At 43.5% G+C, this 26,359-nt stretch overlaps 1 long non-coding RNA gene and 1 pseudogene across 2 annotated transcripts; both read left to right on the top strand.

Moving 5' to 3' along the window:
• Nucleotides 1-24,577, top strand: LOC306657649. The gene is made up of 3 exons (XR_013762840.1): nt 1-1,813; nt 23,710-23,826; nt 24,192-24,577. It is a non-coding gene; the product is annotated as an uncharacterized lncRNA (long non-coding RNA).
• Nucleotides 2,584-4,438, top strand: LOC306657642 (armadillo repeat-containing protein 8-like; annotated as a pseudogene). Its single transcript has one exon. The product of its transcript is annotated as an armadillo repeat-containing protein 8-like (transcript).
• Nucleotides 24,578-26,359: the final 1,782 nt, after the last annotated feature.

Below are 26,359 nucleotides of genomic sequence, written 5' to 3'. Positions count from 1 at the left end.
TGGTGAACCTGAGCCCTCAGGGGCCAGCAGAGGTGTTGAGCGGCATTTCTCTGTGGGGGAGAGCAGCAGTCCTTCTCAGCAGGGCGGCTGCATGCAGCAGGGGAGCCAAAAGCCTGCCTTTTCTGGCCTCAAGTACAGTGAGTACTTGAGGAAGCAAACCTCCTTAAAAATGCATGTGATCAGGACTCAAATGCTTAAAAACAAACCCGGAGCTCTTGCGTGGGCGGAGACCATGAGTCATCCAGAAATGGTATTCAGGGCTCTGACAGGAAGAAACCACTCGCTAGAGGAGAGATCCATGGGACAGATAGACACACAGAGGGGGCTGAGGAACTGCAGAAGCTGGGGAATTGAGCAATAAGAATCTGACCCAGGCAGGCATGGTAGTGCACACCTGTAATCCCAGCTACTTGGGAGGCTAAAGCTACTTGGGAGGCTGAGGCAGGAGGATCCTAAATTCAAGGCCAGCTTCTGCAACTTAGTAAGGCCCTAAGTGACTTAATGAGACCCTGTCACAAGATAAAAAATAAAAAGTACTGGGGATATGGCTCAGTGGTTAAGTGCCCCTGGGGTCAATACAAAAATAAAATCTGGCCTGTAGCAGAACAAAGAACAGTCTTTTAGTCACATTGAACATTTTGTGTGTGGGGGGGGGTGGGGGTACCAGAGATTGAACTCAGGGGCACTCAACCACTAAGCCACATCCCCAGCCCTATTTTGTATTTTATTTAGAGACAGGGTCTCACCAAGTTGCTTAGCACCTCGCTTTCGCTGAAGCTGGCTTCAAACTGAAGATCCTCCTGCCTCAGCCTCCCAAGCCCCTGGGATTACAGGTGTGCACCACCGTGCCCAGCCAGCCACATTGAACTTTAAAGAATCTTCTATTTATTTAATTATTTATTACAATTTTATTATGAAACTTTTCAAATACACAGGAAAGTCAAAAAACTTATAACCAATACCTATGTGACCACTACACAGATTTTATCACAGCATTTTTTTCCCTCCCATACTGGGAATTAAACCCAGAGGCACTCTGCTACTGACCTACATCCCCAGTCCTTTTTGGTTTTTATTTTGAAAAAGTTGCGAAGGCTGGCCATGAACATAGGCTCCTCCTGGGATCGTGAGCTGCTGCACCCAGCTTATCATAACGTTTTACTCTGGGTGTTTTATAATCAATCCAATTATCCATTCTTCTATCTATAATAAAAATAATATGAATTATTTTTTATGTATTTCAAAGTAAGTGGCAGACCTCAGTATACATCCCACTAATACTTAAACATGTACAATATTAACTGAAGTTCAATATTTGCATATAGTTCTATCATTTCTTTGGGGCAGAATTTATATACCACTGCTATGGTTTGAATCTGAAGTATTCCCAAAAGTCTCATATGTTGAAATCTTGTTTTCCAGCCTGCAGCACTCCTGGGAGAAGATTGGAAGCTTCAGAAGGTAGGGCCTAGTGGGAGAAAGTTAGGTCACTGGGGGCATGCCCTTGAAGGGGATATTGGAACCAGAGCCCCTTTCTCTCTCTCTCTCTCTCTCTCTCTCTCTCTCTCTCTCTCTCTCTCTCTCTCTCTCTCTCTCTCTCTCTGTGCATCCAGGCCACCATGAAATGAGCTCCTTTGTCCCATCATTTGCTCCCTGCCATGATGTGCTGCTTTTCCACAGGCCTAAAGACAACAGGGCCAAGTCATCATGGACTGAAATCTCTGAAACCAAAATAAACCCTTCCTTCTTTTGTTTATTTCAGGTATTTTGTCACAGAGGAAGAAAACTAACATAACAACAAAAGATACAAATGGTGAGTGGACAATTTGATGAGTTTTAACAAAAGCACATGCTTTTACAACACAGATCCCTATCAAAACATGGAATATTGCTATCAATCCAGACAGTTCCTTCATGCCCCTTCCCAGTCAGTATCTGTCCTCATGATTCTAGAGGCAAATGCTGCTCTGATTTTATACCATGTATTAGTTTTGTCTGTTCTGCAACTTCCCATAGAAATTATACTTGTGTGTGGATTTTGTGTGTGGCTTCTTTCACTGCATTTAAGGACACTTTATTAGGAAGAAACTGGCAAACGATAGGGCCTCCTAGGGACCCTGTTTTCATTTAGGGACAAAGGAAAAACTTTTCTCATTGAATAGAATTTAAAATGATTGTGGGAAACACCTTAATATGGTTCAAAGACTCTCTGGCTTATACATGTAGCCAGCACTATCCCAATACCAAAACCAAAGACATTACAAGAATGAAAACTACAGACGATGAGTCTAGATGCAAAATCCTCAACAAAATATTAGCAATACTACCCTATATAAAAAGAATTACATACCATGACCACGTGCAATTTTATCCAAATTATGCAAGCCTGGGCAACATTCAAAAAATCAATCACTATAATCCATTATATCAACAACATAAAAAAAAGAAAAATCACATGATCATATAAGTCAATGCAGAAAAAAACATTTGGCAAAACCAACACCCATTTATGATAAAAATTCTCATTCAACTAAGAATAAAAAGGAACTTCCATGACTTGATAAAGAATAGCTATAGAGCCGGGTGGGAAGGCTCAAGATGGCGTGCCTGTTGGAGACCCCAATCCGCATGAGCGTCCTCTCGGAAGTAACAGCTAGCAGTCGCCACTATGTTGACAGGCTATTTGACCCTGATCCCCAGAAAGTTCTACAAGGTGTCATAGACATGAAAAATGCTGTAATTGGAAACAACAAACAGAAAGCCAACTTCATCGTTTTAGGAGCTGTTCCAAGCAAGAAACATCAAGCACGGAGCTGAAAACGGAATGTGCAGTGGTATTGGGAAGACTTGCTATGGGTACTGAAAACAATGTCAAGTCTCTGCTGGACTGCCATATTATCCCTGCTTTACTACAAGGACTATTGTCCCCTGACCTGAAGTTCATTGAAGCTTGCCTTCGATGCCTGCGTACCATCTTCACCAGTCCTGTCACTCCAGAGGAGCTACTATATACAGATGCCACAGTGATACCGCACCTCATGGCGCTGCTGAGCAGGTCCCGCTAAACCCAGGAGTATATCTGTCAGATCTTCTCACTGCTGTAAAGGTCCAGATCATCAAACAATTTTATTTAACCATGGTGCAGTTCAGAATATTGCTCACCTACTAACCTCACTCTCCTACAAAGTTCGAATGCAAGTGCTGAAATTCTTCTCAGTTTTAGCTTTTGAAAACCCCCAGGTATCGATGACCCTGGTAAATGTTTTGGTTGATGGAGAATTGTTACCACAGATATTTGTGAAGATGTTACAGAGAGATAAGCCTATTGAGATGCAGCTCACATCAGCAAAATGTTTAACTTATATGTGTAGAGCTGGAGCAATTCGGACAGATGACAACTGTATTGTATTAAAGACGTTGCCTTGTTTGGTTCGAATGTGCAGTAAGGAAAGATTACTAGAGGAGAGAGTTGAAGGAGCTGAAACACTCGCCTATCTGATTGAGCCAGATGTTGAGCTGCAGAGAATCGCTAGCATAACCGATCACCTCATTGCCATGCTTGCTGACTACTTCAAGTATCCCAGCTCAGTGAGTGCCATCACTGATATTAAAAGGCTTGATCATGACTTAAAACATGCTCATGAACTCCACCAGGCTGCATTCAAGCTGTATGCCTCTCTTGGAGCAAATGATGAAGACATCCGGAAGAAGATCATTGAGACTGAAAATATGATGGACCGAATTGTGACTGGCTTGTCTGAGTCTAGTGTCAAGGTGCGGTTAGCTGCCGTCAGATGTTTGCACAGTTTATCCAGATCTGTACAGCAACTTCGAACCAGTTTCCAGGATCATGCTGTGTGGAAACCTTTAATGAAGGTTTTACAAAATGCACCAGATGAAATACTAGTAGTAGCATCTTCCATGTTATGTAATCTCCTTCTTGAATTTTCTCCAAGCAAAGAGCCAATTTTAGAATCAGGAGCTGTAGAGCTACTTTGTGGATTAACCCAGAGTGAAAATCCTGCTTTACGAGTGAATGGAATTTGGGCTTTAATGAATATGGCATTTCAGGCTGAACAAAAAATAAAAGCAGATATTTTACGAAGCTTGAGTACTGAACAGCTCTTCCGGTTATTATCAGATTCAGATTTGAACGTGCTGATGAAGACATTGGGACTTCTTAGAAATCTCCTCTCTCCTCGGCCTCATATAGATAAAATAATGAGTACTCATGGAAAGCAAATTATGCAAGCCGTCACACTTATTCTGGAAGGGGAGCATAACATTGAGGTCAAAGAGCAGGAAACAGATGATACTATCATACAGATTTTGGAGATGATCCAGAAGTAGACAAGTATCAAATGCTTAAACTACCTAGCTAGAAGTTTAATGCTTCTCAGAAACATCTAATAAATAATTTTTTTATCTAGTCCTAATTGATGTACAAAAAAAAAAAAAAAGAATAGCTATAAAAAATATATAGCTAACATGGTATATAATAGTGAGAAACTCAAAACTTCACTAAGGAAACAAGGAACAGGAGAAGGATTTCTCCTCTCATCACTCCTTTTTGCCAGTGTACTATAATTCCTAGCTAATGCAATAAGATAAGAAAAGGAAATAAAAAGAATAGATTGAGAAGGGAAAAAAAAACTATCTTGGTTCACAGATGATAGGATTGTCTATGTAGAAAATCTTTAAAAATAAACAACAACAGAACCTCCTGTAATTAAAAGCAATTGTAGCAAAGTTATAGAATACAAAATTCATATACAAAAGTTCATCACTTCCTGTATACCAAGTGGAATTTGAACAAGCAAAAGTTGAAGTTAAAAATGCAATCATTTACATCATCCCTCCCAAAATGAATTCTTTAAGTATAAATCTAACAAAATATCTAACATTATCTATATAGGGAAAACTACAGAATTTTGATGAATGAAATCAAAGAAGAGCTAACTAAATGGAGGGAAATTTCATGTTTCTGGATAAGAAGCCTCAATATTATCAAAATGTCAGTTCTTACCCAACCTGTAAGTCAGTAAGTCCCAACCCAAATCCCAGCAAGTAATGTTATAGACATTAACAAACTAATTGTAAAGTTCATATGAACAGGCAAATATCTAGAATAGCCAATGCACTATTTAAAAAGAACAAAGTCAGAGGACTAACATTACCTGATGTCAACAATTAATATAAAGCTACAATAATTAAGACAATGTAGTATCGGCAAAAGAATGGACAAATAGATGAATGCAGCAGAATAGGCAGCCCAGAAATACATTCACATAAATAAATTTGTCAATTGATCTTTGACAAAGGAGCAAAAGCAAAATAATGGAGAAAGAAGAGTCTTTTCAACAAATGGTGCTGGAACAACTAGACATCTACATGCAAACAAATGAATTTATAGATAGACCTTTTAGAAAAATTAACTCAGTGTGAAATATAGATTCAAATGGAACTGCAAAACTATAAAACTCCTAGAAGATAATTCAGGAAAAAACCTAGATGAACTTGGACACAGCAATGACTTTTTAGGTACAACATTAAAGGCATGACCTATGAAAGGAAGAATTGATAAACTGAACTTCACTGGAATTCAAAACTTTTACTCTATAAAAGCACAATGTCAAAGCTGGGTATGGTGGCGAAGGCCTATAATCCTAATAACTCTGGAGGCTGAGGCAGGAGGATTCCCAGTTCTAGGCCAGCTACAGCAATTTAGCAAGACCCTCTCTCAAAATTTAAAATATAAAAAAAAAAAGGCTGTGGCTTGCCTTTGCACTGGCTCTTGCAAATGTTTTCTCCCATTCTGTAGATTGTCTTCTCATTCTCTTGACACTGCCTTTTCTACCCCAAACCCCTTTCCCCAGTATTGGGGATTGAACTCAGGTATACTCTACCACTGAGCTATATCTCAGTCCTTTTTGTTTGTTTGTTTGTTTTTCCTGAGCAGGGTGTCACTAAATTGTCCAGCTGGTCTTGAACTTGTGATCCTCCCACCTCAGCCTCTTGAGTAGCTGGGCTGGGATTACAGGGTTTCACCACCATGCCTGGAGTAAAATTATCTTTAGTCACAGATAAAATTACAGAAAAAAAAACTAAGAAAACTTACAAGCAGATATAAGAACTGATAATTGAGTTTAACATTATGACAGAATACAGAGTCAATATTTAGGGACTGGGGTATAGCTCAGTGGTAGAGCACTTGCTCTAGCTTGCACAAATACCCAGGTTTGATCCCTGGCACTGAATAAAAGAATTAATTCTATTTCTATATACTGGAAATAAACAACTTAAAATTGAAACAAAAGAAAAGATCTGCTCAGGAAAGCTGCCCAGGGCAGATGGAGACTCCTCTAGAACTGTTCCACTTTGTTCTGCAACTGAGGGCTTGAAACAGTCTGCTCTATATTTTATACCCCAGGGGAGTCTGGGGTCTCTGAGCTGAAAAGTGGCAGGACATCCTGATCTAGGAGGGACAAGGACAAAGCCTGGCCCCTTCCAGACAATTCCTCCTTATCTCAGGACATTGTATTTTCATGATGTTGTGCAGAAGTGCAAGCAAGAGGAGGAGTGCTGGGTCAGCCAAGGCCACTTGGGTACCTGCCCTGGAACCCCAATGCCCATCACAAAAGAATGGAAAAATGAATCATGGTGTGTTCATACAATGGACATACCATTCAGCAATAAGATGGAACCACTGACAGGTACACAGATCAATATGCAGAACATTAAGCCAAGTGGAAGCAACCCGGGGTAAAAATGCATACTTTACATTTCACTTACATAAAATTCTAGAAAAGCCTAATCAAATCTATAGTACCAGAAACAAGACCATTGATTTTTAATTGAATCCATCTTGACCCAGGATGAAGAGGGGAATAGGTGGGAAAGGACCACAAGGAATTCTTTAGGGTGTTAAAAATGTTCTTTATCTTGATCGTATTGATCTCTTAGGGTTACATCAATTCACCAAGACTCATCGAATGTACATTTAAAGTGGATTTGTTTTTCCCTAGGTTCAATTCCCAGCACCATACACACATACACGTACACACGTACACACAGAAAGGTTTGATTTTATTGTATTGAATTATATCTCAGTAAAATTTTTGAAGTAAAAAACCAAACAAGAAATGACTATTAAAGACAAAACAAAGTTAACCTTTAATCACATCTTACATAGTAAGCCTGTTGAACATTTTTTTCAAATTTTATTGGTGCATTATAATTATACATAATGGGATTCATTGTTTCATATTTGTATATACACACAACGTAACAATATAATTTGGCCAACTTCCAAAGATGTAGAGGAAAAGGTTCATTCATATATTGCTGGTGGGACTGCAAATTGGTGCAACTACTCTGGAAAGCAGTATGGAGATTCCTCAGAAAACTTGGAATGGAACCACCATTTGAGCCAGTTTTTCTACTCCTCGGCTTATATCCAAAGGACTTAAAATCAGCAAACTACAGTGATGCAACCACATTGATGTTTATAGCAGCTCAATTTACAATAGCCAAACTATGGAACCAATCTAGGTACCCTTCAACAGATGAATGGACAAAGAAAATGTGGTATATGTACACAATGGAATATTACTCAGACTTAAAAGAAGAATGAAAGTATGGCATTTGCCGGTAAATGGATGGAGCTGGAGAATATCATACTAACTGAAATAAGCCAATCCCCCAAAAACCAAAGGCTGGATGTTGTCTCTGATATATAGACACAATGGGGGTGGGCAATAGAAATTCACTGAATTAGACAAATGGGAATAGGAAGAACAGTTGAATGGGACATAACTTTCCTATGTGCATACATGAATACATGACCAGGGTAATGCCACATTATGTAAAACCACAAGAATGGGAAGTTATACTCCATATTTGTATAATATGCCAAAATGCATTCTACTGTCATGTATAAAAAGAACAAATAAAAAATAATTTGACCAATATCATTCTCCAGTATTTCCCCTTTCCATCTCATCCTCCCTCCCTGCCACTGGTTGTTTTCCTCTGCTGATCTCTGTTAGGTGGTGCAAATGCTCCCTCGTGGAGTGGGCCCAGGTCTGGAGGAAGGTGGACCTTCGAGCCTGTGAGCAAAGTGTGCAGCCCCCAGGGAGGGAGCCCTGGGGCACAGTGCTTAAAGCACAGGACTCACTTCCACACCAGATGCTCAAATCTGGCCTCTGCTACTGCTACTTAACCTCTCTAAGACTCCAGGGTTGTTATGAGGATTAAATGAAATCAAACGTGTTCAGATATATAAAATGCCTGGCATCCACTATCTGCTCAATAAGTTGGGCGATTTTTATTGTGTGGAGGGAACTAAGACGTGATGCACAAATTGCAGAAGATGAGGCCAAAGAAGTCCCCACCTTTTGAAGATGTATCAGACCCTGACTGAGTTCCTGAGATATCCAACATATAGCTCTCTTGGTGGAGTAACCACATGCATGTAACTGATCTGTTTATGTGGCCACAGCCCCTGCCCCATGCACGCGCACACACACACACACACACACACACACACACACACACACACACACACACACACACACACACACACACACACACACACACACACACACACACACAGAGACCCCTGCTGGCTGGACAGGGACTTGAACTGTACCTGGCCCAAAGCAGATGTTTAGCAAGGATGCATTGAAAGGATGGACCTATGGGAAGCACTGGAGCTCCCTCTGGAGGTCAAAGAAACAACTACAACTGCCGCAGTCCCCTAAGGTTATCAAGTCCTGTGACTAGGCTGACTGCGCAGTCTATTTTGTGGGCTGGAAAAGGCATTATGAAAGTATATTCCTACCAAATCCTGAACTTTCTAGGCAAAGCTTAGTCCTGGACTCCACCACCTGCCTCTTGCCACCTGCCTGATGTGACCCACAGGAAATCTGCTTCTGATTTACCTCTAGGTACACCTCCCCACCCCAACCTGACTCTAGGCTGTGGTACCTTGTTTGTCCTTGAAAAAGCTGTTCCCCTTCTCCCTCAGCTGGTGACTCCCTGCTCTACCCCTCTCACCCACATGGTCACAATTTCATCACAGACCTCTAAATGCTTGTTAGCACAACTGCCTGCTCCCTCCCCATCTCTTGAAGGACAGGTGTGTGTTCTCTATCTCTGTACCCTCAGACCTCAGCCACATAAATCCTCAATAAATAGTTGTTGAATGCTGGATGGATGGATGTCAAATTTCCACCTCCTTCTGGCCTTCCTCAGCTCTGCCCCCCCTTCAGAGTGCAAGCTGGACCAGCACTCTGCCACTGAACTACACCCCAACCCACAAGGGCTCCTCACCTTCAAGTGGGGTTTCATCCTGATAAAACCATTCTAAATTGAACACATTATGTCGAAAATGCATTGGCTGCCAAACACCATGGCTTGGTAACACAGCACACTGTAGAGGGCCGGTCCTTTACGATCGTCATTGCATGGCTAGCTGGGAGCTGCAGCTCACTGTGACACCCAGCATTCCCATTGCTGTCAATCATTACTACAATTAAGATAATGCTATTTGCTGTAACAGTCAAAAATCTCAGCGGCTTGACTGGGGGTGTGGCTCAGTGATAGTGCTTGCCTAGCACGCGAGGCTCCTTTCAATCCCCAACATCAGAGGAAAAAAAATTCCAGTTGTTCAGTACAATAGAATTTTATTGCTGACTCAAGGAAAATCCAAACAGGGTTTCTGCTCAGAGGATTTCACTTTCCAGGTTCTGGCTTTGACCTGTGGACTGGGAAGGACGATGGAGGTTTTTACGGGCCAAGTCTAGAGCTGACTTGTGTCACTTTTCTTAATATTCCATTGACCCAAAATCAGCCCCATGGCACTCATTGTAAGGGGAAATGGGAAATGTAGTCTCACTGTGTGTGCCCAGAGAGAAAGAAAATGGGTTTTCTTAGTAGCAGCCAGTCTCTGCTATGCTATTTCAATAGGAATTTTTTCCCATTGAAAGATTTGGAGATTTAGATTCAGCTATTATTAACATCTATAGAGTCTTTCTTTCTTTCTTTCTTTCTTTCTTTCTTTCTTTCTTCCTTTTTTCTTTCTTTCTTTCTAAACAGGGTCTCACTAAGTTTTTGAGACTGGCTTCCAACTTATGATCCTCCTTCTTCAGCCTCCTGACTGCCTGGGATTACAGGTGTGCCACCAAGCCTAGTAGTAGACTATTTTAATAGCAGAAAGGCTTTCTGTAAGTAGACAGGAACACTTACCATTCTTAAACATTTGATCACCAATTATGACAATGCAATAAATACTCTAAATAATTTAATTAATGATACAGTTTTATCATGAAATTCTTTGAAACTTCAAATATTCTAGTCTAGGAGTCAGAAAACTACAATTCACTGCCTGCTTTCAGAAATAAAGTTTTGTTAGCACATAGAAACACCCTTGCTTACATACTATCTATGATTGCTTTGGTGCTGAAACAGAAGAGTTCAGTAGTTATAACAGAGACCATATGGCCTGCAGAGGAAAACTTATTGACTATATGGCCCTTTAAGAAAAAGACTGAAATTTAGCTCAGGAGTATAGAGCACTTACCTAGTATGCATGAGGCCCTATGTTTACCCCCAGCACCCCCCCCCACACACACACACACTTGGACAAAAATAAAATCTCCAAAAACATAGCGAAACTAGCTACAGTACTACATTTACATTTACAGTAGTTGCCCCACATCTGTGGTTTCTCCTTCAATGGTTTCTACCTACTGTCAACTTCAGTCCGAAATATTAAATGGAAAATATCCAGAAATAAATAATTCATAAGTTTTAAATTGCATGCTGACCCAATTAGTGTGGTGAAATCTCATGACATCTCCCTCTGTCCTGCCTGGGATGTGACTCCTTCCCTTGTCCAGCGTATCCACATTGTATACGCGGCCCACCTGTTAATCACTTAGTAACCATCTTGGTTATCAGAATGACTACCTTGCTGTCACAGCGTTTGTGTTCAAGCAGTGCTATTATGCTTAACAATGGCCCCAAAGCCTAAGAGTAGTGATGCTGGGGATTCAGATGTGCCACAGAAAAGTCATAAAGTGTTTCTCTTAAGTGAAGAGGTAGAAAGATACAATAAGATACTTTAAGAGAAAGTATATTCACATAACTTTCATTACGGTTTATTGTTATAATTATTCTATTTCATTATTAGTTATTGCCAATTTCTTATTGTGTCTAATTTAGAAAATAAATTTCATTGTAGTGTGTGTGTACAAGGGGAAAAAAAGAGTGGATAGGATTTGGTACAATTGGTTTCGGTCATTCATTGGGCACCTTGGAAATTATCCCCTGTGGACAAGGGAGGACAACTATAAACCTATTTTGTTTGTTGTTTGTTTTGTTTTTTGCAGTGCCGGGGACTGAGCCCGGGGACAGGGCCTCTGTGTGCCAGGCCAGTGCTCTGCCACTGAGCTCCACCCCCAGACCAGGGTGCGTCTTTTTAGAGGTTCCCGAGGCAGGGGAGGTAGCTCAGTGGCAGAGCACTTACGTGCCTATCATGCACAAACCTCTGGCTCCACCCCTCGCACTGAAAAATAAGTACATAAAATGCTTTCCTGTGGAATTCATCTATAGTCATTACCCTCACACCTGCTCTTGAACCTTTTTAGAACTATGGAAATGCTTATTTTATGACCTTGAAGGGATAAAGTAGAAAGACCCTGAAGAATGAGGACGAGAGAGAAAGGAAAAGGAAGAGGGAAGACAAGACAAGAAGGGGAAACGAGTTTGCTTTCTCAGGATTCATTTTGATTTATTAGAACAACTAGAGGTTCCATCCCCAGAAATTAAAGCATGACATCTAGGCAAGCAGCTCTCTGCCTCTGGAGACACCTGATCCACCCAGCGTCTTGCAGCATTCTCTAGGGCCTCTTTCTGCGTTGCGACTATGTGTGGCCACATAGCCCATGGGTCCTTCCCTGCTTTCCCTGGTCTTGTCTCACTTGGTCACACTTTCGTGTTCATCCTTTGACACTTAGAAATGGAGACTGTGTTGTACGCAGCTCTACGAACAGACATGGCCTTAGAAGCCAGAGATCCATACACACCAACACTGTCCTTACTAAAAATATTTATTTAAAAGACTACCTTTGTGCACTTTATATAAACTTTTCCTTTCTGGGTATCATAGTCTCACGTCCTTTTAGACTAAACCTGTTCTCAACCACTCTAATTATTATCCAGTTTCCACAGACAAATTGTGATAAGTCCTTGCCACTTGTTAGTTTGGCTAATTAGCACTACATTTCTGAAATCTTCCATTGTTTGAGGATATTCCCGGCTCATCCTGACCTTTCCCTCCTCCCAGGACATGGATAGCACATCAGGACCAGGGTCCTCTTTCCTCTTAATGAGGAATTGTATCAGAATCCAAAACCCAAGCACTTAGTATTGGCAAAATATTCCCACTGAGATGTTTTTGAAATGAAAGACCCGGAAAAGAGACATCTTTTGAATGTATTATTGCTCACCTTTCAAATTTATTTTTTTTTTTAATTCTAGAAACACCATAATCTTGAAAAGTTGATTTAATGGAAACAGAAAATGTTTTCTGGTTCCCAAAACTTCTCATTACTTACCAAAAGTAAAGCTTAGAACAGGCCAAAAAGGCACCTTTACACTGAGTACAAAGAGGATTCAGAATCCGTCTGCTGTGGTTCAGATATGGTTTGTCCCCTCTGAAACTCATGTTGGAATTCACACCCCATTGAGACCTTAAGAGGTGGGACCTTTGAGAGGTAATTAGGGCTCTACTATCATGAATGGATTAATTTGCTCATGCAATTAATGGATTAATGTGTTATCTCCAGGGTGAGTCTTCTGCTATAAAGCCAGTTTGGCCAGGTCTGTCACTCCATCCCTGACTCTCCGCGTATGATGTCCTGTGCTGCCCCAGGACTCCGCCAGCATCACCAGATGCAACCCCTCCACCGTGGGCCATGAACCAAAATAAACCTCTTTTCCTTATAATTTACCCAGTCTGTGGTATGGTATTATTAATAACAGAAAGAAGGCTGAGACACTAACCTAAAGGGCGTTTCCGGAACAAAGGAGAGCCCTCTAAGGAGGTTTGGGGGCGGGGAGCTAGCTGGGGAGGAAGGGAAGGGCAGGAGGTGAGTTCTGTATGCCTCCTCTTCCTTCTTCTTGGCCTGCATACGGAGGAGAGAGACTAAATCCAACAAGAACAAAATACTTCGGTGATTTCGGGGTGGAACGTGGGTCAAACAGGTAACCCTCCCATTAGGGAGGCCTTAGGGCCCCTGCCAAGGAGAAGGTGCCAATGTCAGGAGGGCCAGAATCCAGAGATGCCCATGACCCAAAGACAACCCAAGGGACCACTCCCTCTGAGGAAGAGTCTGGGAAAAGTCTTTGAAGAGGAAGGATGCAGGAAGGACAGGAAGCCAGGGCCCGAAAGAGCACTGCCTCCGGGTCTCAAGCACCGCAACCCGACAGGTGCAGAGAAAAGGGCACTTGAGGCGGGAACCATGGGGCCTCAATGGCAGGCACAGCGGCCCGAGATCTCCCCACCACTCACACATCAGCAAGGGATCCAGTGAGGACCCCAACCGCTAATCTCCCTTCTGAGAGGAGAGGGAGTCCTGAAGGGAAGCTCTAATTCGAGGAGACTAAGTCTTTGTAGCAGTCTTATTAGCCTAGAAGAGATCAGGACAGCTTACTCAGCATGCCAAACACCTCCTATCACCCTACACCCTCCTGGGACCCCAAAGACGAGGCTGGAGGAGGGAGGCCAGGCGGACGGGGGCTCTTGGCCTCTAGAGGGCGCGCGGTCTCCAGGATAAAGAGTTGATGCCACTCTTTTCCAGCCTGTGAAACCGGCGATGCCTGCGTCCCGCCTCCGAGGCAGGCTCCCCTTGCTTGAAAGCCGTTCCCGGCTCCACCGCTGAGCATTTGTAGCAAACTTTACTTCTGCATGGCGTGTTGCAGGGTTTTTCCTTTTCCAAAGGTGAATTCTACAATTTAGACGTCGATTCTAAATACACCTGCCACGTCCACCCCGCCCACCCCGGCTGTTTTCATTTCCCTACACGTGCCAGCACACGTGCGCACAAGTTTATTTGGAAGGTCTGTCCTCCGCGCCGCTACTCTCTGGGACAGATCCCACCCAGTAGGAGTTGCCGTCTCCTCAGAGTCCCTCACCCGTGAACTGCTCCCCAGGGGTGGGAGCTGAGCTGGCCTAACAGATCCTCCTCGCAAGCCTGTGCTTTTTGGATTTCCCCCGTCCTTTCCCCAGGCTCTCCTCAGAAATGCTTAGGATTTAATGCTGTCTAGGCTTCCCAAGAGGAGAATGGAGAAGGCATGTTTGCCCGCTAGAGCTGCAAGGGGTGAATACCCAGGTGCCTGCTCAGGCATCAAGTAGCCAGGGAAGCTGCACCAGGCGAGGCCGCCTTCCCAGGGCTCTTGACGTCTCCCCACCTGCACTGCCTGACCGGGACCTCGCAAATTAAACAGCTAACCATGACAAGGAACACCAAATGCGGGGAGCACTGGCCAACAAGTCACCAAGATTATTCCAAAGGGTTACATGGTGTCGTCTTCTGATTTGTTTTTTGTTTAGTTGGCGTTTTATTCAGCTTTTTGCTGTTGTGACTAGAAGACCTGACAAGAATAAGTTTAGAGGAGGAAAAGTTTATTTGGGGGCTCACAATTTCAGTCCATAGCAGGTTGGCTCTATTCCTTGGGGCTCGAGGTGAGGCAGAACATCATGGGGAAAGAGTGTGGCGGAGGAAAGTGGCTCAGGACATCACATCAAAACTTGAGAGAGATGCCACTCTCCGGAGGTAAAATACATATCGCAAAGGCACGCCCCCAATGACCCACCTCCTCCAGCCACACCCTTCCAGCCTGCAGTTACCTCTCAGTTAATCCTGTCAGGGGATCAACTCCCTGATTGGTTTAAGGCTCTCATAACCCAATCATTTCACCTCTGAACGTTCTTGCATTGTCTCACACATGATCTTTTGGGGGACACCTCACCTCCAAACCATAACAGTTGGTTAGTTTTTCTTTTTTTCTTTTTTGATACTGGGGATTGAACCGGAGGGTGTTTTACCACTGAGCTGCATCCCTGGTTATATATTTATATTTGGTATATATATTTTTGACATTTTTTCATATATTCATTTCCCCACGTTCCACAGTCCAGGCAATCAGGCTGCTGCAGCTGTGGTTCCAAGACCAGGTGCAGCTCCCACAGGCAGCAGACCTTGGCAGCATCCATGAGATGCTAGTTCTGCAGGCATGCAGATGTAAGAGTTGTGGGGACACGGAAGCTTCCACTCAAGTTTCCAAGGAAAGTCTGGAAGGCCAAGTCAGGGAGGATTAGAGTCCCTGAAAACATCCCCTGACAGAGCAATGCATGAAGCTGTGAGTGGGGTCAAAGCTGCAATAGAGACCCCAGGAAGTCAGAGATGCCAGAAATGTGGACTACCCTGGATATTTTTGATCTTGCTTTGGTCTTGTCCTTCCTTTCTATATGCCATTATTCCCTTTTAGAATGGGAATGTTTGCCCTGTGTCTGTCCCACCAGTGTATTTTAAAGGTATGTAACTCTTTTTATAATTTTTTTTTTTTTTTTTTTTTTTTTTTTTTTTTTTGGCACACGGGATTGAACCCAAAGGCACTCAACCACTGAGCCACATCCCCAGACCTTTTTTATTTTTTGGTTTGAGACAAAGGTCTAAGTTGCTGAGGGCCTCACTAAGTTGCTGAGGATGGCTTCAAACATACAATCCTCCTGCTTCCCAAGTCGCTGGGATTCTAGGCATGCACTGCTGTGCCCAGCAAATTTTAAAAAGTGTGATTGGACCATTAGAAAATTTGAATACTGTAGGGACATTTGATGATATTAAGGAATTACTATTTATTTGGGAGATTGTGATAACATTTTTGGAATTATGCTTTTTAAAAAAAGAATCTTGTATTTATATTTTATAGATATATACAGAAGTATTTATGGGTGAAAGTTGATGTATTTGCTTAAAAATCATCCAATGGGTGGTCAGGGAGTAGGTGGTAGCATACAGATCAAAGAGGATGGGTGACAAGTTCATGTTGATTGAAGTGAGTGATGGGTACCTGGGGTTTATCTCTGCTTTTGTGTAGAAATTTTAATTATGAGCATGTCATATAGAATTCACAGCCAAATGAGGGCATAGGCATGTAAATAATCAGTGATCCTATTTGCAGGAGGTGTGCTGTCCCTAAATTCCTGAGGCCCCGTAGGAAGCCTCAGGAATGTGTGTCTTCACACCCTTAAAAGCCAGAATTCCATAAGTGACCCAATCATTCCCTGTGTTACACAGAACACTGATGATCCCTGAGCTTCATAGAGGTCAAACTCTGAGACTGTCATCCCAGTTACTAACAGTGAGCATTTAGTAAATGTCTACTGTCTACCTGCCATGTGCTTATTAATGCTCTTAGCTACAATAGATGAGGACATCACGCATGCTTGGAGAAATGCAAATCAAATCTACTCTAAGATTCCATCTCACTCCAGTCAGAATGGCAATTATCAAGAATACAAGTAACAATAAATGTCAGCAAGGATGTGGGGAAAAGGGCAAACTCATATGTTGCTGGTGGGACTGAAAATTGGTGCAACCACTCTGGAGAGCAGTATGGAGATTCCTCAGAAAACTCGGAATGGGAATGGACCCACCATTTGACCCAGCTATCCCACTTTTCTGTTTATACCCAAAGGACTTAAAATCAGCATACTACAGTGACACAGCCACATCAATGTTCATAGCAGCTCAATTCACAATAGCTAAACTATGGCACTAACCTAGGTACCCTTCAACAAATACATATACACATTTGCTGGTAAATGGATGGAACTAGAAAATATCATGCTAAGTGAAATAAGCCAGTCCCAAAAAACCAAAGGCCAAATGTTTTCTCTGACATGAAGATGCTAATTCACAATAACTGGGGGGTTAGGGAAGAATAGAATTACTTTGGATTATGTAGAGATGAGTGAAGGGAGGGGAGGGGGATGGGGATAGGAAGGATAGTAGAATGAATCAGATATTATTACCCTGTGTATATACATGACTACACGACCAGTGGTATTCCACATCATATACAACCAGAAGAATGAGAAGTTATACTCCATTTATGTATGAGGTGTCCAAGTGCATTCTACTGTCATGTATAACCAATTAGAACACATTTAAAGAAAAGAATGCTTGGAGATAGGGTCGCCCAGCCATCAGAATTACTCAGGACTCACCTCGTATTGGCACTGAAGATACTTCATCTGGGAAAGCTCTCCATCCCGGGCAAACTGGATCCCACACCTGAGGATTCTTCCAGCCAGGTGTCTGGTCCCACAGCCTAAATTCTTTCCAACATGAATTGGTGGTTTTTCCAAGTTCGTGAGTAGAATAATCTCAATTTCAAGTGCTTTTCCATTAATTTTCCTTGGTAACAACAGGTTTAAAAAGTAATGAAAAATTAATATTGATGGATACTGAGAAAATAATGATGACTATTAGTTTGATAGTCTATTTTTCCAAGAGGTACTTATCCATATATTTATATCATGCACCAGATTTTCTACTTCCTTCCTTTTTTGACAGTGGTTCATGGCGATTGTCATCGTAAACATGATGGTTCCTCAGGGGGTTCCTTCCTGGACCAACTTGGTAATCCCTGGCACCAACCAGTCACTCCTTTCTTCCTCTGTGGACTTTCTGCACAGCTGCTACCCCTCCAGATAACTGGTATTCCCTCAGTTATAGAAGAGGCTCTGCAGCCCAGCTTATACCTGATTGTCAGTGCTAAAAGATCTTTGGTCCCCAGAGGAAGGAGAGAAAAATCAGCCTTCACATCAATATAGAATCTAACTGATCCACCAGTAGTGGCTGACTGGAAAAATATGTTGAGAAGGATTCTGAAACAATCTTCAGGACTTGGCAAGAAAGCTCTGACTAGTGACGCTTGCCCAGGGAAGGTTGTAGATGTGTGCACACATGCTGTATACCTACTAACCCAAGCTTAGAAATCACCCTTATTCCATAGACAATAATTGAGCACTTACTATATGCCAACCACTATAGCAAGTGTTTTGCACCTATTATCATATTTAATTCTCACAATGGCTCTGAGTTAGGAATGATTACTATCACTTCACAGATGAGAAACCTCAGGAAGAAAGAGGATTGTGGATTACACAGGTCACACAGGGATTTTCCAGAACACCAGTCTCCATGTTCTTGGCCAGTGTTCTATAACAGAACATTGGTACAATATGTATGCAGTGTGGTCCCTGGGGCAGCAGACTCAGCATCACCTGGCAAATTCATAGGAGGCAAATTCTGCAGCTTCATCCCAGACCCACTAAACAGACTCAGTGGGTGGGACTCAGTGATTCTGATGCGATGTCAGGTTTGAGAACCTCTGTTCTACATCCTACTGCCTCTTTCTAGCCCCATCCTGCAGGTTACCACCCAGTGGGAAGAAACCAGGTGAGCTGGGAGCTCAAACTCCTCAGTTGCAAGGGGCAAAGAGGGCAGGAGTGATAAGGTATTGCTTTCCTAAGCACCAAAGGCTGTCACCACAGGCTTGGACTCCGGACAGCACCCACAACACAGGACAGAGGTTACTGGTTTATGACCCCTCCTGTTACACTCCACTCTATACAGGGCCTCAGGGGAATTTCTGCTCAGTATTTGAAATCTAGAGACAAACAGAAACTAAACCAGAAGGCACTTGGGTCTAAGCATTTTCCTCCACCCAGGTATTGTTCCTGTTTTCCAGTCATTCATTCATTAACTCACGGAGCATTTTCTGAATACCGCTGTGTGCCACTCACTGAAAACGCAAAACTAACAATGGAATAGGGCTGCTTTGGGACAAGTTGATAAGTGGAAGCTTCCTCCGTTCTCCTGGTGCTTCACTCCCTCGGCCCCTCTTGAGGAATCAACCTCTGGTCACAAGTGTCAAGGCCAGCCCAGTAAGGAGTCCCCAGGCCCCTGCTCAGGGATGCCTGGCTTGGCAGGGTTGTACCAGTTGTCAGACATGAAGTGCACGAGAAGGACGGACCACACACCTCACAGTGCAGGGCCAGGGCTCACCCGCAGCGGAGGCCACCCAGGTGAGACTCGGAGTCTCACAGCCCACTGAATGTTCCAGACCCACCAGTGATCCAGGCTGTAGATGCTTGCCCCCAGGGGGAGCACTTACTAAACAAGGTCAAGGACGTGACTCAGTTTCCACCCCCTTCACAGTCTCACAGAAGCCTTGAGTATTAGCCCCCTTTTTCTGGTGAGGACATAGGAAGGCTGAGAGTCTTGTCCAAGGCAGCTGAGAATCAGATTCCAGTCCACCTGATGCCACCACCTGACTGACCCCACAGCTCTGAGCTGAGCTGCTCTGCAGGAGGTGGACGCCATGCTTTTGTTCCATGATATTCCCAGGAGTTGCTTTTGCACCAGGAGTTTGGCATGGGAATGCAGAGTCTTGGTTTTGTCCCTAAGCAGCAGTGCTGGTTCCCTTGGGTCTCTTCCCCTGGGGTCTCCACTTCCTTGTCTGCAAACTGGGAGAGTAACAAAGCTCAGCTCTCTGTCTTCTCCATCCACACACTCCTAGCTTCTCACCCCATCTGTCCTTGCATCTATAACCTCCACCTTGAAGGTAGGTATGCTGTGGGCTTGGAGCAAAATTAAAATGCAGGGCTCCTGATACAAAAGTTATTATTTTGAGGGAGTGACAGCAGAGCATTAAAGCCAGCATATACCCCCCACCCCATGCATGGGTCACATGCCCAGGAAGCTGGCCCTGGCTAGATGGAATCTGACAGAATTTGACAGCCCTGGAGAAGAGCCAGGGCCTTGTGCTCAGCACATGCTCTACCACTAAGCTACATATCACCTGCCCTGAGCTCCTGATTATTCACACACACATACCCATAAAAGCAAAAACACAAAACAAAAACCTATTTCTGCACTCTGGAGCCTAGGCCACCAATGGAAGTTTCCACTTTGGCACTGCCCTGATGGATCTTGCTCCAACAATCCTTCTTCCAAGCCCTTCATAGAATGTTAGGAAAAAGAAAAGGAAAGATTAATAGCAGATGACTGTGCAGAGAAATTCAGTGACTTATCATTGTTCAACATCTACAGTCTTAAAGACTATTTTGTTTGGGGGATTTTCTCAAGAATTTTCCTTTGACATCCCCCAAACTCAATCTCTCAAAAGAGAATTTTAGCACCATCCCTAGAATGCAGAAATGGCACAGGCTTTAAAATTGGCACTCTGGTTTACTGCTTCTTTTTTCAAAGAAACTGGGGATCAGTTTGTGCATGCTAGGCAAGTGTTCTACCACTGAGCTACATCCCCCAGTCCCCAAGTCTGCCCTCTTAATTGGCCTTGCTGCATTTGGGACTCCCTGTTTTAGGGAAAATGAAGTCAAACCATTGTCCTTTGTTACCCATTAGGGACATACAGGACGTCCAGCTTCCATAGGTTCCAGGGCACAGCAGCCAGGAGCTATGAGGGGCTGGGTGTGCTCCTGCCACAGGAAACCCTGCATATCCATGGGTGAACTGAGGCTTGGCCTGATGTCCTTCCAATCTAAAACACAGGACCAGGACACCGGGATAAAATGGAATCATCTGTCCCTGCTTGGGAGAGTGAGAGTTTAGCAGTGGGGATGGGGTGGACAAATGGACACACACAGGAGTGGATGAAGAACATAAAGTTGACGAATGTGAATGCACACTGCAGGCCGACGAGCCATCCCCAGTCACAGGCACAGCATGCACAGCCATGTCCACCTAGTAAGGTGGGAATCTCTTCAGCAAGTCCCCGAGCCCAGCTTGGTCTTTTGGGGCTTTGCCTCCACTTAAGTTTCGACACTCCCAACACACTGGTCAGCCTGCTGGCACTGGCTGGACCTGGGAGCATGCATGTTGCTCTTCGGCTTTCCCTTGGGTTCCTGTGTGTGATGGCCTATTCCCTCCTGCTGCAAAGGAAGGGGTACCCTTGGAGGAGGGCCATGACCACACTCATCCCGGCTGATGGCCTCACCTAGGGGTCCCTGGAGGATGAAGGGACTTTCGCAGCATGTATGTAACTCCAAGGACTGTCCTGTACAGGGTATGCACCATCCTCAGACCCATCACTCGCACTACCCAGGGCCACATGTCATTGTCACAGCCAGTACAGATGGGATTCTGAGATTGTGGATCCACTGGAATTAGATGACTTGGCAGTGGGAAAAGGTCAAGCTTCCTGCCCCCACCTCAAGAATGAGGCCTTGCTACCAAAAGAGGAGAAGGCATGATAATATCAGGGCACTTAAAATTGCATTTGACTTTAAGGTGTGTATTTGTGGGAGGCAGCGGGGGATTCATCATTGATTCTTCTATTGTAATCTCAGGCAGAGGCCAGCAGAGGGAGATGGTGGGGTTTTTTCTGAAGCCAAATTTACTTAGAGCTGAGACCACTCTGCTGGAGAGGTGTGTAGCAAGGGAGGGAGAAGTGACTGATGCTTCCTTCCTCCCTGCCAGCACCACCCAGCCCTGCCACCCTGCCAGGGTCATGGGTGGGCAGGCCAAGAGCCCTGGATCATGACTGTCTAGCCCGCTGCAGCCCCAATGGGATTTTCCCCAGACAGCTGCACTTCCGGGTTCTCTGCTCACCATCAAAGCAACTGGGCATTCTGGAAAATTTCTAGGAAACATCAACACAAATACGTCGTTCTGAACACCTACGTGGATGAATCCAGATGTGGGTGTCAGGCAAACTGCTGATTATGCACAGTCCTGGATTTAACTCCCCAATGGCCATGACTGACCACGTATGCCTGGGGCAGTTGCTTGGCCTCTTCATGCTGCTTCTTTCTCTAAAATTAAGATAGAGTAGCACCTACCTACAAAGGCTGATGTGAGGAAAGAATGAAATGATATATTCTAGCATACTTGGCACAGTATCTAATATATAATAAGTGTTCAACAAATATTTTTATATTATTACGAGTCCTAACAAAACCCCACATATTAATACCTATTTATCTGGTTGCACATAAATATCTCCCAAATTTCTGCAGCTGACCCTTTCGGGCACCTACAGTTCATCAGTAATAGAGCGAAAACTTTTTAAGTGTCTGTGGGCTCCCTGCTTTCTAGAGCAAGTGTGAGCCAGCCTTTTCTGTAGACATGAAGTTGCACGAACATCAGTCAGGGCACCAGGTTAATGAAATAATTTCAGTGGCTCAAATTTGATTGTGGAGAAACTTCAGGAGGGCTTATTTCTTTGTTCTTACTTGTGCTGGATGAATGCAAAATTGCCAAGAATGTGGCATGTAGATAAGCAAGAATAATTTCTCTCAAGATACACGTCATGGATCTCCAGCATGCACACACATAGGCAGCCTATTGCTGTCCTCTTCACCTATAGAAAGAGTCACCGCCAACTCCCACTTCTGAGCCCACATTACTGTGTGGGCAACTGTAAACAAACAAAAGAACAAATAAAATTCTAAGATCAAGAACCCGGAAGAGGGGACAAGGATAGAGCAAGAAAATAAGGAAAGCAAAAATTTTAGAAGTAGAGGTTTTCAACCACAACTGCACATTAAAATCCCTGGGGGAGTGTGTTAGTCAGCTTTCTGTTACTGTAAGAAAATACCTGAGATAAATGGCTTTTAAAAAAAGGAAGGTTTGTTTTGGTTTAGTTTTGGAGGTTTCAGTCTATTATCAGTTGGCCTGTTGCTTTTGGGTCTGTGACAAGATAGAACATTATGGCAGGGAGCATACAGTAGAAGAAGCTATTCATCTCATAGCAACCAGGAAGCAAAAAGAAAGGAAGAGGAGGGGTCAGAGTCCCAATATCCCCTTCAAGGGCATGCTCTGAATGACCTAACTTCCTCCCATTAGGCCCTACCTCCTGAAAGATCCACCACGTTCCAATAATTCCATGGACTGGGGACCAAGTCTTCAATGCATGGGACTTATCATAGTAAGGAACTTTAAAAAAGAATGCCCATGCACTACCCCATAGAGATACAGAGTTCATGATCTAGGGTGAGGGAAGGGTTTTGCTTTCTAAGTTTCCCAGGTAATTTCTCTTTCTTTTCTTTACTGTACAGGGATTGAACCCAAGGGCACTCTACCACTGAGCTAAACTCCCAACCCTTTTTATTTTGAAGCAGGGTCTCAGTAAGTTGCCCAGCTGGCCTTGAATTTGCAGTCCTCCTACCTCAGCTTCCTGAGGAGCTGGGGTTAAGGAATGTGCCACTGTGCCACCTCCCCAGGATATTCTAATGTGCAATTAGAGTTGAGAGCCTTGGTTTAGGGTTTGACCTCTGACTATAATTCTAGAGTTTATTTTTACTTGTCTGCTTTTCCAGATAGTCTGTGCAATACAGATCTGTTGTTGTTAACTAGTTTCTTCAAGTTAAATGTTTACTTCCTGGAGAGGAGTAAATTGGACACTTACAACTTAACGGTAATTGGTTCCTCACACCAGTTGACTTCCAAGTCAATGAAGGAAGGAAAGTTAGAGAACAACAGGGTGGGTTCTGGTTGGGTTTCCCCAGCCACAACTCAAGGGTCTAAGGCAGTGGTTGTCAACTGACCATCCCCCAACAATTAAATTTGAACCTCTGCAGTGGGACTCAAGCAATGATGTTTTTTAAAGTTTTCCAGGAAATTCCATTGAACAGTCAAGGATTGGGACCACTGATCAAGGAAGAAAACCGCTAAGAAACACAACATTGGTACAGGAAAGAAGATAGGAGGATACTGTCTATTATTGGTGAGGAAAAACTTTTCTTCCTCCTTCTTAGGTTAAATGCTTGGAGGTCTGTGAATTAAATTGCCCAAAGACAGATGAACAAGAGAAATGACAGATTTTAATCACATGTATGTGGGAATTCACACACACACACACACACACAAAACTCAAGTAGCTGATTAGAATTTGGGGCTTATATACCATTTTACTAGAAGGGGGCAGAAAAGATGCTTATGGGAAATCAAATGACTTTTTGGAAAGATGAATGGACCCTTTGGAGAGCAGATGGGAATGATGAGTCTTCTAAGTTCGGAGGCATCTGTTCAGAGGTGGTGCCAGCTTCTGGTCTTTGAGGATAAAAGTTCTTCTTCCTTTGTTGCTTTCAGGGAGAAGCAACTTACAACAACTGAGTCTGAAGAGTAGTAAAATGTGCCACCCCAATATAAGCTGCTTTGCATATGCACTATTTTGAACTGAAGGCAAGGAGGACAAGTAGGTACAAGAAAAACCCTCTGCCCCCCTCTATCTGCCTAAAAGCAGGACACGCATTTGTAAAGGGGTCCCACCCCTCTTCTCTATCAAGAAAGAGAGGTCAATTACCAGAGGCAATTCCAGAGGCTTATTAGCCTAGGAATGCACCAGAGGAGTCTACATAACAAACCTTGATAACTAGCCTTTCCTCTTTCTCTCTCCCTCTGCTTTCTGTCTCCACGAACTGAGCACCTTTGCTCCAATGTTGTGGAGCAACATTACCATGATGTGCTGCCTCAACTCAGACCCCAAGGACTGAAACCATGAGCCAAAATAAATCGTTGCTCCTTATAAGTTGCTTTTCTCAGGTATTTTGTCACAGCAATGGAAAGCTGACCAACACACCAGGCCACTTGCCCACAACTCCCTAACAGAGCAAGTGGGTGTTTGCCCCAAGCACCTTGGTCTGTTAAGCTTCCTCAGACATCAAGTGGAGCTCTTAGAATTCACTCTCAGTGCAGGCTAATGGGGAGACTGGGGAGAGGGGACAGACAAGACAGGGGGCATTGCTTACCCAGGGTTCAGGTGGTGCTCACACTCCAGTCCACTCACCCCCTTGCAAGGTGTGTCTGCCTGCTCCACCTCTTTTTGTTGTGTGTTTTAATTGATCTAGGGCTGGGGTGCAGCTCAGTGGTAGAGTGCTCACCTAGCAGGCACAAGAATCTGGGTTCAACCCCAGCATGGCAATAAATAAATCAATCTAGCAATTCCTGTGATTTGGGCATCATATTTCTTGTTGTGTTGTTATGTTTTATGGTTCTGGGATGGATCCCAGAGTCCATATGATAAACATATGCTTGCCACTGAGCTATAGCCCCAGCCCCAGGCATCCTAACTTGATCCATGGGCCTTTTTCTTTCGCGTGACCTCTGGATCAACCTACCCCGTATGTACTTGGAAGTTTCCATAGCATGAAGATAATTCTCCACATGACAGAACATGAACAAAGATATTCATCAGTGTGGCAGGAGTGAGGGCTGGGGACTCTCAAGTGACCTAGTTATTCATCACTAAGATGAACAAATAAAATGCAGTAAATGAAGAGTAGGGCAATGTCAGCAGGGAGAAACAACAGACGAGATCGAGAGCTTGCAAATGTTTCTTACTGTGACCCACAATAAGGAGAGGAAATATTTCTTACAATGCACCCCAAGGTTGATTTGATCTATCTTTTAAAAATTATGAAAAATTATTTACTTATGTTTAAGGTACTGTGATATTGTCAATTCATCATATCTACTTTTATTTTAAAATGGCACATAACAATTGTAAATATTTATAGGGTACAGTGGGAATATTTCAGTACTTACATACAATGTAATGATAAGATTAGGGTAATTGGCATATGCATCACCTCAAACATTTACCACTTTTTTGTGTTGGGTTATTAAATTTTTATGAATGATGGCTCTGCCCCACCACACTGGTTTCACTAGAGGACCTAACTTATCATTTGTAAAGCACTGAATTATGTCTATGTGTATATTAACAGATGTTTTAGTCAGCTTCTTCACTGCTATGACTGAAGGACCCAACCAGCATAACTGTAGAGGAGGAAAAGTTTATTGGAGGGCTCACAGTTTCAAAGATCTCAGTCCATATACAGCCAGCTCCATTCCCCAAGGGCTCCAGGTGAGGCAGAACATCACAGTGGGAGAGTGTGGCAGAGGGAAGCAGCTCACGGGTGATGAAAAAGCAGATAGGGACTCCACTTGCCAGTTATAAATATATACCCCAAAGCCACGCCCCCAGTGAACTGCCTCCAGCCACACCCCACCTGCCTCCAGTTACCACGCAGTTAATCCCATCAGAGCTTAATGCACTGATTAGGTGAAGGGTATAACCAATCATTTCTCCTCCAAAGTTTCTTGCCTTGTCTCACACGTGAGTTTTTGGAGGACACCTCACATTCAAACCATAACAGTAGAGTCTGAAATCATGCTGTCCGGAGAGAAAAATGGGAAACAGAACAAGATCTATAGAACAGTGTCACTTAGGAAAACAAAACACACACACACACACA

This window comes from Sciurus vulgaris, assembly GCF_902686455.1.
Source record: "Sciurus vulgaris genome assembly, chromosome: 3".
NCBI lineage: Eukaryota > Metazoa > Chordata > Mammalia > Rodentia > Sciuridae > Sciurus > Sciurus vulgaris.
The sequence above is the reverse complement of the archived record's forward strand: the minus strand, read 5'-3'. Positions and strand labels throughout refer to the sequence as shown.